Source organism: Ambystoma mexicanum, chromosome 12, assembly GCF_040938575.1.
Source record: "Ambystoma mexicanum isolate Mex_15411 chromosome 12, UKY_AmexF1_1, whole genome shotgun sequence".
Classification (NCBI taxonomy): domain Eukaryota; kingdom Metazoa; phylum Chordata; class Amphibia; order Caudata; family Ambystomatidae; genus Ambystoma; species Ambystoma mexicanum.
The window spans coordinates 617,909,194-617,924,848 of record NC_090936.1 but is presented as its reverse complement, the minus strand read 5'-3'; positions in this window follow the sequence as shown (position 1 = coordinate 617,924,848).

Genomic DNA, 15,655 nt, shown 5'->3' with positions numbered 1-15,655 from the left:
GTCTCTGAAAGCGCAACGCCTGGTTCTTAGGGGTACTTTGATGTTGAAGGCAAAGACGTCCCCTTGGTGCCCTTGATATGCCGTTTGCAAGAAGGATTCCCTGGCGTCTATGGAGTCGATGGCAGATTCACCGCCATTATAATGTTCCACTTCTGTTTGTCATTTCCTGTTGTTTCGTTCTAGTCTTTTCTCTCCTGGTTCCTTGCTTCCGTATTTAACCACGCCCCTTGTCTTTGATCGGCGCGTTGCAACTTTCTTGCGTAACGCTCCGTGACCCGCTCTGTGTTATTTACTGGTTTTGCCTAGTTCCGTTGTTAGCCAGTCTCATACCGGCGCCTCCTTCCTTTCCATTTCATTTTTTGGCATTATAGCCGTTGGCTCCTATTTTCTTCCTAACTCGCTCTTTGTTGCCTTCCCGCTATGTTTCTCCTTTTTTCCTTCGCACCCTCCTTAGTCGTTCTTCCTTCTCTCCTCTGCCCCTCCCTCTTCTACTCGTTGCATCTCGCTTTCAGCTGATTCTCGCTATTCCGTTTCTTACCTGCTTTTCTTTCTTTCTTTCTTTCTTTCTTTCTTTCTTTCTTTCTTTCTTTCTTTCTTTCTTTCTTTCTTTCTTTCTTTCTTTCTTTCTTTCTTGTTCCTTGTCCGCCAACTGCCTCCAGTCGCTTTCCTCGTTCCTGGTTTTCCTTTCCCACGGATTCCATCCTGTCGGAATACTACACAGACTGCATACAGCTCCCCGCATCACGTGATCAGAAGTCTGGTCAATGCTACATAGACTGCCTTCAACTCCTCGCATCACGTGATCAGAAGTCCTGTCACAAGTTCCATTACCTTCCTGGAGTTCAAACTTACCTGGAGTTCAAACTTACCTGGGGTTACTGTACAGCTACTCTGCAATCAAGATCCTGCATGTGAGAGAGGTTTTCTCAAGCTTCTGCTTTTTTCCTCTCTTCTCGGTCTCTTCGGGAAGGGGCCCTTTGCTTTCCTGTTCTATCAGGGAGACAGTGTGGGTTCTAACCGTGGAAGGCCATTCCTCTTCACAAAAAAAAGGCGACAAGGAGAAAGGGGAGAAGACACAAGTCCTCATCAGAAGATTCAGGTGAGGAGGAATGGGTGCAGGAACAAAGCAGTCCTGATTCTGATAAGTTTGGGGATACATCAGACAGTTTTGACAGGCCTCTTATGGCTAGTTTAGGGTTTAGCTACAATCTAAACTTGATTGTGAATGCAAGGTCTCCTTAAATTAAGCAGTTTGGGGAGTTATGTAACAATATTGGCTGATCGCCTGATTTCGGTGTATGTTCTGTCTTCAAAACACTGCATGGTGTGTTTGTCCGAAAGCTGATGAAATGGGATTGGCAAAGTAATTATGACTGTGTGGCCACACTAAAGGGTAATTAGAGTGTGGTAAAGGTAGTTCACTGCTATATGAAACCTGAATGTTACTTATTACTTTGTTCAGACCCTGAAGTGTGCGATTTCCCTATGAAGCTACGTACAAACCAGCTTCCAGTGCTGGCAGTATGTGGTGCAAAATTAAATTTACCTTTGGAAAAGCGATTCTGCAGAATCGGTAAGAATACAATGAACCACGAGTCAGCCAAACATGTATTGACAGAGTGCCACATTTGGGAGCCCTCTACATGGTGTCCTTGGGCCATTTTGTCCATGGCTACAACGCAATAGAAACCAGTGAATTTTGGGTGTTCTGTTTAAATATGGAATCCTTGAGGGTCATACTAGCCTTGTACAGAGTCTGGTGAAGGGTTTTCACTTACCTCGATATTCGAAACCCGTTGTAAGTAAATTCACTTTGTAAAAATCTTCTGAGTATAAGGCCAAACATTTCGAGATGTCCTGTACAACAAAATGCACTAATCGAAATTAGGGACATATAGATTACATCTGCAATTCTGCCATGTTGTAATTGTAATTGTGTCATTTTGAAACTTTGTATTTTTGTATTACAGTTTGTACCTGCTGATGCATTATATTGATGAATTTTTGTTTGAGAAGTGTACCCCTTTGAATGTGATACAAATTTGGGAAAATTGTAGGAAATTGGAATTTTAAATTTAATTTTATAGAAAATAAGTAGATTGTAAAGATTTAAAGGTAGTATGATACCAAATGTTAATATATGTATTTTTGTCATGTTTTTGTATAATGTTCTATGTATTGTGTAATATTGAATGTAAAAGTCCTTTTGAACTATATGCAATTATATCAAATAAATACAATTAAGATGAAAATATTGATAAGCCTCTTCACTGCCTCAGTAAAATATTCGACATTACACCAAGATAAGATGCTAAAGTGTCATTAAATACACCAGTTCTAGGTAATCAGTAAGGTGCAGGAAGTCACAGAAAGACAGTATTGTCCACCCCTTATACCTCTTGTCCATGCACCTTATTATTGTTTGAAAATATGAGGGCACATTCCTGGACCAGATTTGTTGGGCACAGGTGGTGGTGCACAGGTCAACTTAGCAGGCCATACTCCCAATATCAGTGCAATGTGCATGTCAAAGAATGGAGACGTTGCGTTCAAACAATGCCAGCCAAAATGGGACCAGGGGCATCATACTACAAGTGTTCTGCTGCCTGGGAACAGGCACGCACTTCAACTGTACCCTGGAGTCGAGGGTACAGTTGTAGTGCTTCAGCTTGGTGTGGAACTTAACAAGGCTTAAGCCAGGTGTGATTGATGGTGTTTCCTTTTACGCATGTCGATCCATCATGAAACTAATGACATTTTACGCACAGGTAAATTGTGCTGCTCAGATGAAAGTCTTTGGCCTAACCTTAGGGAAGAGTAGGTCTTTGGCACATACGTAGGGTGCTCTGCATCAACAGATCTTAGTCCTCGACTGCACTCACAAGTGCAGGGATAATATATAATCTGCTTTCCAGTCATCGCTTAAGGTTCCAGTTATTATGCATGACCCTGAAGTTCAGCAGGCTATTACCCCCTTCTGCAAATGATCCATTACATGCAATGTAGTGCTGCTATGCATGAAACCCTGCACAATTAAACATGGCCAATTCAACCATGGAAATGTAAACAGCACCAAATACAAATACAACTGAAATGTATCTTACATCAAGAGAATCAAATGTGTTGGCCATATCCACAGCTCCTGAGCATATCCACAGCTATTAGTGTGTAATATATTGTAGGCCATGTCAGTGGTACATATTGCTCAACATATTTGGGATCGACTCTTTCATGGGGCCATACCTGCATACACCTTTTTTGATTTTCAACAACATTTGTACAGACATTGTGTTCACTAAATTGATTAAAGCAGGTGTTTGATTTGATTCGAATATTTGTCTACCAGTTTCAAATATTGGCATTTATTCTGATTGCATCATTGTTTAAGGGAGTTTACCAATATTTCCGCAGCTTATAAATTACCTCTAGAAGCTTTGAAGCAGTACAGAAGGAGGAGAATGTCAACGAAAGGGCCATCATGAGGCAGGGAAGCTTCTGCCATTCCATTGCACCACTGGGGCCTTTGGAGCCACGTGCTGCTATGCATTTGATATGGAAGATATTGGTACACAAGTGTGCAAACCTACACCATGCAGGTACATCGTAGGAGTAGAATAAGCAACAGCTAAATTGGGAGGGAGGCGCCTGAGCCTGCCTGTGTCACAGATTCCCTCAGTACGGATTTTAGAAATGAAGACACACACTGGTGTAAGGGATGCCCAATCCACACTCTCATACACTGAGGACGTGCAGGAAGCAAAGGGCTGGCTCTGGAGATCCAGAGAGAGGGAAATGCTCTTCAAAGTGAAAGGGAAGTGTAGGAGGGTGTCCCATATGATCAGCCGGCAGGGACGAAGCAGGAGTTGATAAAATTGGTGGGTTGGTAGAAGATTAAATCCTGTCAGCTTGGTTCCCCAATTTCACCTGCATGAATTCACATGCCAAATTCCACAACATATGAGTTTTTGCTAAATTCGGGATCTACCTAACTTTACAGAGTTTTTAAAGGTTTGGGTAACCAAGTTATTTTTTTTTTAATTATTGTTTTGGTTTATTTGAACCTTTACAAAATTGCACAAAATTTCAATATAATCACAAAGCATTCGAAAAACAGTTAGTATATACAAGATTAAAAATAAGCTTTAAAAATGATTTACAAAGATTCACACTTATTGCAGATTCCTTAGTAGTAGGTGCTAGTCATAACTATGCAAACCTTATTGCTACTTATAAATTCATCTTCCTCCAAAAATGTGCCAAATTCATTTTTTCCTTTATACTTCTTTAGACTACTGTTCAATTTGCACAATGTTTTACAGTCACACTTCTGCCAATTATCCCTATTAATCACAGTTTTCTAGGATTTTTCAACTGAGGTCATATATTACGGTTTAGGACAATTTTCCCGCATCCAAAGGTTAGCATGTACCAAAAGATCTAAAAATGCTACCACCAAAGGTTCGAACACCAAAAGTTCGAACCTTTGGTGGTAGCATTGATTTGAAAAATGGGGGCTGCGGGGGTGTCCCTGCATCGCCCCGCTCACTATACTTTATGGTATAGTGAGCGGGGGCTGTGCCTTCCGTTAAAATAAAAGGTGGTTGTGGGGGTGTCCCCCGCATCGGCCTGCTCCCTATACCTTATGGTTATTTAGCCATCTATAAAAAAAAAAAAAAGAAAAGAAAAGGACCATGCAGCGCCAGTTCCCGATCACAGAAGTGAAAGGGAACTGGCGCTGCAGGAACCAGCATGAAGATGAAGGTAAGTGGGGTTTGTTTATGTTGAGGGTGTGGGTCCGGGTCTGCTGGGGGTGTGGGTGGGGGGTGTGTAATGGGTGTGTTGTGGGTGTGTGTGTGGGTGTGAGAATGTATGTGTGTTCGCATGAGAAAGGTGCAAACTTTTGGTAGTTCGCACCTTTCTCATGCGAACGATATCCCTGCAGTACTTTCAGCCGCGGGCAAATCACTCGGATTAATATATTACTACATTCACAGTTACATTACATTCTGTTTCCAACCTTTATTATTGCAGATGGCATTACAGTCAAACATTTTGACATGAGAGAACATACATTTATAAGATATTCAATGACCCTTATTTTTAGCGAGATTGAATTTCCATGGAGCATTTCTCCGCAGAGTTTTTCTCTATCAACTTCTGATTGATCTTTAACAAATTTTGCAAAATGTTTTATTCTCTCTTGTAGTAGAGTTGGGAGAACTAAGATCAGATGTGATGAGGTTTCTATTGCAACTTCTTCTTTGCAAAAATGACACATATTCAACAGCTCAGCATTACGAATACTCAAAATCTGATTTGTGTTTAAAACATTAATCCTAAAAAGCATTGACCAGTTTCTATATACTCTCGACGGGTATTTCCGTAAATATGCTTCAAGCCTTGGGCGCCTTTTCCAAAAAGATATATCTTGACTGTATAATCGGGAGTTCAGAATGAATACATTATTTTCTACCCAGTCATATCCTTTGATAATTTATTTAACTGCATTGGATTTCTAATCAAAGTTGATAATGAAAGACCCATATCTGACAGAATTTTCATACAATTGACCTTCAATGTAACCAGAAAAGTGTCCTTTGACTCAGCATTTAGATGATAGTACAGAGTGTCCTTTTCAGCCAATAAGCATTTTCTCAACAGATTTTGTTTCTTCATATACATAATGCTGAGCAAAGAGTATAACCCCAATTCATATCTTATTAGTTCTAATGGTACACATTTCGGAATAAAATACAATATTTTCCGCCAGATCATTGATTCCATTTTTCTCAGGTATGGGCTAAGCTCAAAGGGCCAAAATTCTACACTACATGTCAGTCTGGGTATAACTTTTAGCCTATAAAATGTTATACAAGGTTCAAGAGTGAATTTCCCGAATTTTCTTTCAATAGCTCTTATTTGATTAATTGATACTTTTGCCTTTACCATTATTTCATTTTTGTTGATCATAAATGTATTCCTACTACTAAAGACATAACCCAGATAATGTAGTGATGTTTGTGCATAGATTCTTTCACCGCAGCAGACCCAGGACATTGATGATTGCATTGCTCTTGTGTTGCCTACAGAGAAGATAGTAGTTTTACTTGGATTGATTACTAATTTTCTTTCTGAGATTAATTCCTCGAAAGCTCTAATCATCATTCTCTATAGCCCAACCTTAGTACAGTCAAACAAGAGAAAGTCATCTGCGCATGCTACCCACTGAATCGCTTCTCCACCGATTTTTGGAGCTACTAACCCTTGCTGATTTAATGACTTTCCTGCCTGTGAGACATAGATGTTAAAGAGGATTGCGGCTAATCTACAGCCTTGCTTTAAACCATTTTGGATTACAATTACGTTTGACATCAGACCCCTATTATTCAATCTGACTCTCATGACTGTATCAGTATATAGAGCAATGATTATGTTAAGTAGCCCTTCTTCAATGCCTAGGTCTGTTAGGGTTTGCCATAATTTGGGAGGGTCCACCAAATCAAATGCTTTAGTAAGATCCATTGCTGCAATGTATAAGTTGCTCATAGCTTTTATTCTAGTATGACTCAGTAGTTGCATCAATAAGAGCCCGCCTGCATCAGTACCAATTTTACTCCTGAAACCTATCTGTCTGCTGTCAAAGATTGCACTTTGGTCGATCCATGTTGTTAACTTTTCCAGCACCAAGGCAGCAAAGATTTTGTCTTCTGTATTCATAAGGCTGATGGGTCTATAGTTATTTGGACATAACCTGTTCCCTTTTTTATATATCAGCAGGACATACGACATTTTCCAGAAAACCGGCATCCTCTTTTTCACACATATATCCACAAATAATATATTAAGTATTATGGACCAAATTTCCACATTACTTTTCAGAGTGGCAAAGGAGAGCAAATTGGGACCTGGAGTAGTTGTAGGTTTTGCCTTCCTAATAGCTTTCCCTATGTTTTCATTGGATGTATCCAAAGACCATATAATTTCTAGCTCACTCTGAGGGTCCCACATTTCAACAGATTTTTTGTATAGGTTACCAAAATAATCCACCCAAATAGAGCCATCTATCGGGTTTAATTGGACATGAGATTGAGTTGCATGCATCCCATTAATGATCGACCGATAGCTCCTTGAGTTATTCTCATTCATGGCCATGAGCATCTTTTCACCATCTTTTTGGAATTTCAAAGATCTATATGCTATGTTCCAGTTTCTATATGTTTGTTTTTGTTGTTTTACCATGATTTATTTCGTCTCTATATCAGCACCGCTCTTTTTTATATCACGTATATCTTTTCTGCAGTTTATTTTGGCCACCTTTACTTCCTGGTCATAACTATGTATGTGTGCTTTTATATTGTTAGGATGCCCATTACTCAGCACCTTACTTCGTTGGACTGTTATGTCAATGTAGTCTGTAAAAATCCTGAATACATACTCATTTTAATATCATAATTTGAGCAGGCATAGTCATGGATCAGCACTGTATTAAATTGTACAATTCTTTTAGGGGTCCATTTTACCCTTTCACAAAGATTCGTAACTTCGACCACTTCATTGAAGTATACCAATTCCGCATGCACTAAATTCCAAGGCAAAGTCAAGCACAGCATTGCATGGTCACTAGATGTTTGTTCAATCACTCTATAATGTTACTTGTTGATATTACTTTGTCGCTTGCAAAAATATAATCTATGATGGACTGAACTCCTCTTGCTTTCCAGATGGACTTACTATTTAAGCAATAGAACCCGAGCGGTGGGGGCATTACTGAGGTATTGCTATTAGTATCCCGGCCCGCAAAATTTGCGTGACCGGGGTACTAAAAGCAATTTTTTTCTGTCCCGAAACGCTGCAGCGTTTCAACGATGCAGCATTTTGGGACAGAAAAAAAAACGACCACGAAAATGGCTGCCGCCATGGAAAGGGAAAACGGAGTCCGTTTTCCCTTTCCATGGCAGCCATCGGGAGCGGACGCGCTGGGAACACAAGTGTTCCCAGCGCGTCCGCTCCCGAAAAAGGATAAATAAAAGGTAAGTGGGGTTGGGAGGGCGGGAATGGGACGGGGGGAGAAAAAAAAAAAAGTACCTGCGTCCCTGGCGGGGGACGAGGGAAGCCCCCAGCCGTGTGGAGGTGCAGAGCGGGGATGGCCCCGTTCCGAGTCTCCACACGGCTGGAGGCTTTCCTTGTCCCCCGCCGGGGACGCAGGATCAAGAAGGTAAGTTGGGGGGGGCGGGTGGAAGGGAGGGGAGGGAAAAATAACAAAAATAAAATAAAAGAGTAACCCGAGTCCCCGGCGGGGGGCGAAGGCAGCCTCTCAGCCGTGGGGAGGCTCGGAGTGGCGATGGCCCCGCTTCGAGCCTCCTCATTGGCTGAGGGGCTGCCACACCCCCTGCCGGGGACAAAGGCCGTGGAATCCCGATGCTGGGATTCCCGGCCGGGTAGGGACCTGGCGAGAGCCAATCAGAATGCTTGTTGCATTCTGATTGTCTTTCGCCGAGGTACTAATATACATTGGAGACCGTCCCCAGCATAGACGAAATTCTACCATCAAGTTTATGTCATCAGATTTGCCTGTCTATATAAGTAACTTCCTTCTGGAGCTCTTATGCAGTCACTGGGAATCTTTCAGAGCGGGGGACTGTGATTTCTGTTGCTATTTATTTGAGAATTTGAGCAGTTCGGGAATTTTACTTAGACAGGGTTTTAAGGGTTTGAGGCATTGATTTAGGGGTGATTTTAGGCATTGCTGAACATAACCTAATTTTATTGTTCATTGTTGCAAGCACATTTAAAAGATTATCTGTACTTGGGGTGCACTGTTTAATTGACACATGCTCACACATGACTTTATTGAGAGTAGTAACTGACATACATGAACATCAATTTCTTACTTTGAGGGAAGGGACAAAGTGCTGGGAAGACCTTGCTTGGGGGTCTTCCAGTTCAGGCTTGGTGCAAATTCACAAGCATAGCATTACCACGTTGAGAAAACTGCACTCAGGGCTGTCAGTGTCTGAAGTCTGTGCGGCAATAACCAACAGCGAATATGATGTCCTGAAGGCCAACAGCCAAGCGTGGCAGAGTGACAGGAAGGCGTGGCAATGTTACATAGATCAGAGCAGAATCACCTACTTCTGCAATTATTGGGAATGCACAAATCCATCATGGGTACAGCAACAGGTAGCAGCCAAAAGTAGCACTTGAACCAATGCTGCAACCACTGAGTTAATTAAAATACCAGTTGAGTTGGTGACTAGTGCTTCTAATATTATGACTGACTTGGCAGTGTCTAACTCTTTGCTATCGCCAGCCCAGACCCCTCTTTACATCTGAGTATGGCACAAGTGAGAAAGTATCCCATCCGCCCATGTTTCCATAGCTTAGTGTACATGCTCACATTTTTCAGAGGTATGTTGAGGTGTCAGCAGAGGAACCTTCGACTGACATTTTGGAAGGGGTTGTTCTGAATGCTGAGGATTTGTTGTTGCAGCTCACAACATAAGGTCTAAGGCAGCAGGTCCATGGTCAATCACTGATGTTAGAATTGCAGAATGTTTCTCATCTTTGCACTCCTGCTGCATTTACTCCCAGCCATTACACTCCTCTGGCCTCCACATCCAATGATGGAAATGGTGCTGGTTTTGAATTTGGTGAGGGTGGATGTTGATGACCATTAAGACATCGACTATAGCCCAGCTTGTTGCAAGAGAAGGCAGTGTGATGAAATGACTACTTCTCTGCAGGAGTACAGGTATGAGCAGTGGATACAACACATACTCAGCCCCACGCTACTACCAAACCAGTAGTGATCCCAAACACAGGCAAAACCTGACAGGTACACCTCCTTTGCCTCTTGTGAGGACATGGGCTGAGGGCAGGCTAGACTCTTCACAGGTGGTGTGAGCCAGCAAAGAGACATCCAAACAATAACTGTTAGCAGAATAATACAATGTCTACCAAGGTTCTATTAAATAGGGGTTCTTTAATAAAACTAAAAATACAAAACACACTAATAAAACCACTAATAACATGCTCCTGCAAGAGAAGACACAGAATATACCGACTTTGCTACAAAAGGGGGCACTCTGGTTGCAAAGACAGAAATGTTCTGTTCACCGTGTTTTTCTTGCTTTGGAGTGGAATCTTAAATTGTCACTTGGGCCTTACAATCAGGCCAGGGGATGGAACCACTATCAATACCGTTATATTCTTCTTGTGGGGATCAACAGCACAGAGCCGGCTTCTTGGCACTTCATGGGTCAAAATAGTATTGTGAAGTTCAAGTTGTCTGCTCCCAAAGAACGAAAGTTGGTTCCCAGTTCAAAGTGGTCCATTGATGCAATGCAGTCCTACAGAGGTGATTGGTTATAATCAGTTGAAGAAACAGGCAGGTACTGGTCTAGTCCTTGGCTCGAAAAGCTGGAGTCAGTTTGAAGAGGTGAAGGTGATGTTATTTGATTCTGCACTGTTGATCAGCTCAAACATGGCTGAAGCTCTTGCGTACGATGGTCAAAGCAGTGGCTTGATGGCTTGAAGAAGATCAAAAAAGTGGTGAGTCCTTTTGCTATTCTTTCAATCCAGGAAGGTAGCCAGAGAGCACCTGCAGGCACTGTTATTGTGAGGAAATGGGGAGTTGTGGTGAAGCATGGCGAGTTTTGCAGTCGGTGCCACAACAAACGGGCTAACAAGCCTTGGCGGTGTGGTGTGTTGGGACCCTGGACCGCGGTGAACTCAGGCCCGGCTCCAGCAGGCTCCCCAAGAAACTGCTCTGGCCTCCCAAAGAAAGAAGGCCTCTGAACAAGGGTTGCTTGTGTACAGTTTTGTTTTCGTTCCATTTATGAACAAAAAGAAAATGGTACACACACTGCAAACATCACACACGGCTTAGTATAGGGTTAATTAGGAGGCATACAGGTGTGCTATTAGATACCAATGTACCTATACCGTTTTGCACCTGATAGCCAGTTAATACCTCTACAGCAGTGCCTAGCAAATGCTTTTCCATGCCTGCACAAAATCCCAAACTGTTCGTATTGCCAGTGCTTGTTTTGCTTTGGACTCGCTTTCCATCGCTCAGGGGATCTGCTAACCAATTTTCTTTTTGTGTCTTTCGATTGACTGGCAAGGCACCCTGTGGTGCAGAGCTTGCACAGTGCCGTGTGGAATGACGCTCTACAGTGCTTCTTTCTCTGGATAGGTGAACTGCGCAAGTCTGAATTTTTGTGTGATCAGGCCTATCAACAGGGGTGTTGCTAGGTCTGGAAAAGATCCAGGGCTACCCTAATGTTGGAACTGTCGGGACTGGGGGCTAGCTATAGCCTTTTGGTTATAGCTCCTGAGATTCTATCCGGGGCTACAACCAAAAGACCAGGGGCAATTGTCCCCTTGGCCCCCCTAGCAACGCCTCTGCCTGTCAATGTCCTTGGGTGCTTTACAACCACGCGGCCACGTAGTTACTCACACAGTAGTTATTTTTATTTCACCCCACACACACATGGTCACCATATTTTATTTTGCCCCACACGCACAGTGTCGCCGGAACACTGTGACATCCCGACCGCTTTAGAGAAGCTCATGATTTTCCAGGGCTCTGAAACTTGTGGTGCAGGTTACAGGTGAGCTGAAGAGAATCTTGCGCTCTATTTGAAATGTGCAGTCTTTCTTTTGAAAATCACAGTTGGCTACGCGTATGCATTTGCAATGAGAATAAGCGTAGCAGATTTTGGGCACAGAGGAAATGCACAATTTTGGGGCTTACTGACTTCTTTAAGGTAGCACTTCCGTACTTTGTCACTGTGCTGTACTAAAAAATAAGCAGCACTAATAGGATAGCTCAGGTGCAATACGCTTGTCATGGAGTTAAGACAATGCAGAGAAACACATACAGCAAGGCTGCTGGATCGTACAGCCTTGGCCCACGCCTGCACATTGATTGAGCAGTGACATTGTGTAATTTCTGCACGTGCCCTCACTATGCGCAGGCGTGGGCCAACCGGCAGCGGCCAAGCCTAAACACCCTTGCTGGTACAATATTGCACTGCATGCAGGCACAGGGACAGCTGCACTTTACTTTGGAACTTGGTCGAGGTCGGAGTACGAGTTGAAGGTAGGTGGAGGAGGCAGAAACCAGTCAGCCCTAGTCCCAGGGTGATCAGACGGGAGTTTGATGTTTTGCTTACTTTTTTTAATTGGCTGGCACTTCTATGAGTATTGAGAAAATGCTTCTCTTGCGATGTTGCAGATAATCCAAGTTCGAATGAGAACACATAAGAACAAAATACTCTTTTCCACTGCTCCCACATGGCATGTTGTCTCCCGATCCACTTTCAGTGCCATCAAGGTCAGGCAAAGCTCTAAAAATCCTTAACCCTTCCGCACCTATAAAGTTGAGTAAAGTGGCCTCCTTCAAATCATCACTGTATTTAGTTCCACCAACTTCCCTTAAGTACACTTGGAACCCATCTATCCATTGTTCCCATGGACAGATAGGATTCCTTGGTTGTGGCAGGAACTGGCTTGGTGCAGTCACATGCTGCATGGTATCAAAAGCTGTATCTCTTCGTTTTCCACCACAGTATTTTTTACGTGCTTTTGTTTCCTACTGTATTTATATCTCATTGACACACATTTTCATGAAGGCATGTGATTTTTGACAGATAAGGTAGTTAATGTAATGAGGCGATAACGTTGTATTGCATGGAGGCTTTTAAATCCTTTTTTGTGCTGATGTTACCACACAGTTACAGTCTCTGTGTATTGTATACACTCTGTTGTTCCAAAAGTCACTGTTCAATTGTAGCTGTGACACTGTCCCACAATGATAACACTCTCCAAGATCCTGCGTACAGTGCAATTGTATTTTTCGTTAAGTCTGTTTATGTCCTACGTGAGTTTTGTAAGACTCGTTGCCCCAGCAACAGCAGGAAACATATTTTCCTAAAGATGGCCGCCACGTTTCAGCACATTGCTAGGTGCTTTCCTCTAACTTCAGGGCTGCAGTTGCCATCACGAGTGCACTTCATAAAATGCCTTTTGCGCTGTATGGATTCTATCTTTCCTCCTTTAAGCCAGATTCTCCAAATTCTTTAAGCTCCCCTCAGAAGATGCCAGGATACTTGCTGTGGCTGTGGTCGATTGACCTTCAAATAACGTTTCCTCTATCCGGGCTCCAGTGCTGCTTTCGTGGGTTCCCTCTCACAGCAGTCCTCAGGACGAATTGCATCGATGGAGCTTTATGGAGCTTCTTCTTTCCAGGGGCTCTGTCACAGGTACCTCTTTGCCAATTGTTGTAAAGGCCTTATGAAGCTGTGATAGTTCAGTTACTGTAAGTTTATTCGTAGAGCCCCCGGACCATGCAACCACCCAATGAATACACTTCACACTGAATGGTTCTGGAATGGCTACATTCCAGAACCATTCTAGCAATGACCTAACACATGTAAGAATCGCATATAACACTGACATGTTGCAATTCAACCTTGTATATGCTTGACTGCCTATGTTTTAAATGACTGCAGATAAAGTTGAGCATTGGATAGGGCCTTCTTCCCATCGACTCAGTTGCAGCTTATGCACAATCTCTGTTCTGTTTTATGGCCCATTGTGGAAGCCAGATATTGTGTGATCCGTAGCTCTGTGTCACTTATTAAGGTACTGCCATTGATAAACGTGTTGGACATGAACCTGTCCAAAAAACATCTTGTCACAGTTGCGGGAGGCTACTGGCAAAAGTCAAACATGATTAAGGTTTACATTCTTTTTCTATCATATGGTACATTGCGGGAAAAATGGATTTGGTAAAGAAAAAATATTATTAATGATCATTCGATAAGCAATATTTACATTAGTAAATACAAGGTGGAATTGATATAGCATTATATCTTATTTCCCTTAGGAAACTTTATAGTATGATGGTACATTTAAGAACATGTGAAGGAGTATTTAGTTAAATATGATGTAGAGGGGGATCAAAGAAATCTAGAAGGAAAATTAGATACTTTAAAATATTTAACAAACTGAAATGTATGAAACCTAACTTGTCATTGGCACCATGCTTTGGAAGGTTACACCTTTTTATGAACTCCTGAAATTGGAGATTACTAAAGGTCTGAAGGGACCATATGTTCCCTGCTTAGTTTATTTTTATGTCGTCAGTTTGATGGTGTAACTAAAACTGTGGCACAGCTAATAGTAATGTGTCAAATGCTTAACCGGACAGACCCACTATTTGCATAATGCTTATAAGAAAAGTCCATTAAAAGTAAAGTGTTATGGTAAGGCACATACAAACTGTACAACTAGAATATTGAATCATCTGAAATTCAGGTGATTGTACTCAGTCACACTTTGGTCTAACTTTTTAAGAGGTCCATCCAAGTTCCACTAAATGGCCTAAGAGGCACATAGTTGGAGTAGAGTAGTTAAGTAGGAAGAAGGGTAGAAAGAGGTAGTGGGTGTATTGGGACTCAGAGAACTAGGCTTAATAAAGGTTTTCTTTCACAGTACTGTGTGACACTTTCAGTGATTTTGAATGGACAAACAACACAGGTGTCTTCTGGTGTGAATTTAGATATAGGGAAACCATAAGTGTTAGTGCATCTTGTGTGACTGTGGGAGACATATATGTGTGACTCTTGATTTTGTCTGACACCTATAGAAGTCTGTAAGACATTGCAGTAATTTTGTGTGACAGGAGGGAAAACCAGGCATTCTGTCAATAAGTGAATGTGTGTGACACAGGTGCCATGAGAAAAGAAAAATGTGCACAGCATGTGCTTCACACTAGGGAAGAGCCAGAGAAGAATGAAATCCTTGAGGGCAGCTTATGCAAGAGTCACACTAATATTTTTTTTATAGGAAGCAAGAAAGATTCAGGGAGACAGTTGATACTTCACAGTCAGTGTTTGTTCAATCTCTTAAAGTAAGTGGATGAGACACGTGCCATTGGGTGACACCTGGGACGAGGAGGAGTAGGAGGAGCAAGAAATGCCTGGAAGCAGCTTTTGCAACAATCCACTAGTGTGAATGCTTGGGAAGGAAGATGCAGAGACTTAGGGAGGCAGTTGATACACAACAGGCAGTGTTCGTCTTTGAAGTTAGTGGATGAGGAATGGGGCATCATGTAACAACTGTGAGGAAGTGCAGAAGGAATAGGGAATAGTTAAAGCCCTAGTTGTTGAATGGTATCTCGTGTGGACAGTGCCAGATCTGTAGGTATATGATCAATGTCAAACAAGAAGTTCTAAAACCTAACGGAACCAAGACAATTATAAAACACCATATCAACTGCAACAGTATATTTGTCATATATGGTATAGAATATGTATGTCATAGATTATACATAGGCAGCACGATAAGAAAACTCAAGTGTAAGGATAGGAGAACATTTAAGAGTGATTACTAACAAAGACACAAGGTCGCCTCTTGCCACAGACTTTGAGGAACAGCACCAACAATCAGAAATCACACAACTCAGGTACTTTGGTATTGAAAAAATATTGATCCCCACCAAGAGGAGGAAACATGGAGATACAACGCAGAAGAGAGGCATTCTGGATATGCAGTATGGATACAAGCCACACTGGTCTGAACATTGATCAAGAGATGCACCATTTTCTAAAAGCATATTGAGTATATTTTTGAAAATTGTTGTATG